The sequence below is a fragment of the Vanessa cardui genome, chromosome 22, assembly GCF_905220365.1.
Source record: "Vanessa cardui chromosome 22, ilVanCard2.1, whole genome shotgun sequence".
Taxonomy (NCBI): Eukaryota; Metazoa; Arthropoda; class Insecta; order Lepidoptera; family Nymphalidae; genus Vanessa; species Vanessa cardui.
Genome location: NC_061144.1, coordinates 4,801,444 through 4,804,381, shown reverse-complemented (window position 1 = coordinate 4,804,381; position 2,938 = coordinate 4,801,444). Strand labels below are relative to the sequence as shown.

The 2,938-nt window shown below is 34.8% G+C and overlaps 1 non-coding gene across 1 annotated transcript; it reads right to left on the bottom strand.

The window, feature by feature from the left end:
• Nucleotides 1-2,155: 2,155 nt before the first annotated feature.
• Nucleotides 2,156-2,360, bottom strand: LOC124539493. The gene has a single exon (XR_006967040.1). It is a non-coding gene; the product is annotated as a small nucleolar RNA U3 (small nucleolar RNA).
• Nucleotides 2,361-2,938: the final 578 nt, after the last annotated feature.

Sequence of the window (2,938 nt, the reverse complement as noted above, 5' to 3'; positions counted from 1 at the left end):
GAAACTCGATAAATTACTTTCCAATATAAATTCGACGTCCCTTACTCCTTTCGCGATTTTGGCAAAATATTTTTTAAATTAAGTTGATTCCACGAATCTCTAAAAAATGGTCTCTAACCATTTTTTCTCTAAAAACACGATTGTCAGCTTAAAAAGTGTCGGTTACACCAAGATCATTCAATGGTAGGTATCTTATAATATAGTTTTGTAACATTAGGCCGTGAAAAAACTTCATATCATGTTTTTTTTAAAATACGAAGAATGATTTGTTTTCTTCGGAGAACCTTAAAAACCAAAGCAATCAATAAATTATCCCGAAAAAGAAAGAAGGCCGTTTTCATATACTAGAAATAAAAAAGGACCCAAAATTGACCCCTGTGGAGCAACCGTTTTGGTTATAGATATAGAAGATTTTATTCCTTTAATTAAGACTTATTGGTTGACACCTCTCTCAGTCAGTTAAAGTCATGATTGGAAGCTGGACCTTAAAAATTCCTAAATGGATACTTACACTAAAATATAACGAAAACAGAATCAAAACCAGTCTATGAACATTTTATTTAAATTAATGTCGAACTATCACTGTTTCATTAACGAAAGTCTTTAAGAAAAATCAACTCAATCGACTTCAAAAGTGTTTTATTGTACCTCACATACGCTACAACTTTATTTTACTTCCAATAATTGAAATATCGTATTTTAAAATTGAATATGAAAAATAAAAGGCAGCTTAAAATTGCCATATATCGAATACCAATGTAAGTTAATATTAGAAAATATCCTTCGATACAATAAAAGGCAAATAGTAAGGGCGCATTGCTTCTCCGGCACAGTTTTTATATCTACGCGACCCGGATTGAAAGAATTTAATCTGAAAATTGCTTGCTTAGCGATTTTCCATCGTTCGTAAAACAAAACGATATTACAACGTAGTTCGTTATTTGATAATTTTTCGTTCAATTCTAAGATGACTTTTTAGATCAATGATCACTATAAATTTTTATTGTTTTCCATTACATAGATTTAGATCAATTGGTTCTGTTCGCTTTATAGTTTTGTTTATATTGGTTTGTATATTGTGGCCATCGTGTTTGCCAATGTTGGCCATCGTTGGACTTCTTGATAACCTAAGCTTATGAACTAAGTCGTGAGCTCGTAAATCCGTTGATTCTGCAACTGATCGCTCTTTGGCGAATCCTGTTGATCTTTGAGTATGGTGGCGTATCTGCGTAAGTGTCATTTCAGCTTGGACGAACATTTGTGTGCCATAATTGATTAGTCTCCAATTAGCGAACTGGCCAAATTTCATAAATCATTGCTTTTTTTGAAAATGTATTTCAATGCAAATAATTACGACTTAATTATTTATTTCAAAGTGACGTTATAAATTAATTGCTTACTTACTTATATGCTTTGTAATAGATTTACAATATTCACCACTCATCGACTATTAACATTACATATCGATGGCAATAACATAGCCTAAAACATACCAAGCCATGTTTCCTTAAATACCCTTAAAATTGCATAACGTTTAATAAGTAAAACCAACGTAAACTCTCGTGCTTTTAAACGTAATAACAAACTCGTTTGTAGCTCATTTCCGACGCCTCATCGTAGTTATTTATCATCGGAAGGCTTTAGATAGAGATTTAAAACAACTCAGCATCTCTCTAGAACAGATATTGAATTACTTTGCAAGACTCGTGCCGCTTAGATGAAACGAGACAGAATATTTAGGTAAATTTAATATAACTTTTGTATTCATTTTAAACTTGCTTTATAAATAACTTCTGGTTGCTTTTGTGATTTATAAGATTTATTTTCTACGTGAATCTTAGGTATTATTGTGGGTTAAATTCTGGGCAACGGAATTGTCATATGCCTAATTTAACCTTCATTTTTGGATTATCGTGGTCGGGTAAGGCTTTTCTAAAAGTGTATTCATTACAGAAGTGGGAAATTGACGGTTGCTTTATTTAAATACGAGCTGCATGACCCGACTTCATCCGGATGAAATAATTATTTTAGTTATACAAACTAAACCAATCAGAGATCCACTCCCTAATAATTACCTGGGTTTGAACTCGCACACATCGGTTAAGATGTACGCGTTCCACTGGACCATCTCGGCTCTTTACGGATTTAAAAATCAGACGTTCATACAGCGACAGCGCCCCAAGCTCCTATGCCGAAGGATAGATGTGAATGATCATCGAAGGTAAAACGCAACAAATGCTCGCCCGCCTCATGCTGAGGACGCCACGCCACGTCTTATCTTCGCGGCTGGTACGATTTCAAGCAGTGTGTTGATCTCGTGAAGATTTTACTACAGAAATGATCATATGAACAAATGTCTTCCAAAGATCCATTTCACCCCAACAAAAAAAAATCTGTGGATCAACAGTTAAGGAAGTGTTCAGTTACACACACACAGAAGCTATGTATACATATATAAAGATAATAAAACAGGATCTCTGTCCTGTCTGTGTGTATAAAACTACTAGCTACGATCTTTTATGTAGTGAATGTGATTGAATGTCGAGTCAGGAGAACCTTTTCCATCTATAAATACATATGCCAACTTACATGCCGATATCAAAGTCTCAAAATCTTAAGCCACTGAATCTTATTTCATGAAATTTCGTATTTACTTGGTGGTAGGGCTTTGTGCAAGACCGCCTGGGTAAGTACTTCCCACTCATCAGATATTATATCTCTAAAAAACAGTACGCAGTATTGTTGTGTTCCGGTTTGAAGGGTTAGTGAGTCAGTGTTACTACAGGACATAGTATCTCCATTCCCAAGGTTGGTGGGGCATTGACGATAGAAGTAATAGTTAATATTTCTTACAGCGTCACTGTCTATGGGTGATGGTGACCACTTACCATCAGGTGGCCCATATGCTCGTCCGCCAACCCATTCCATAAAATAAATA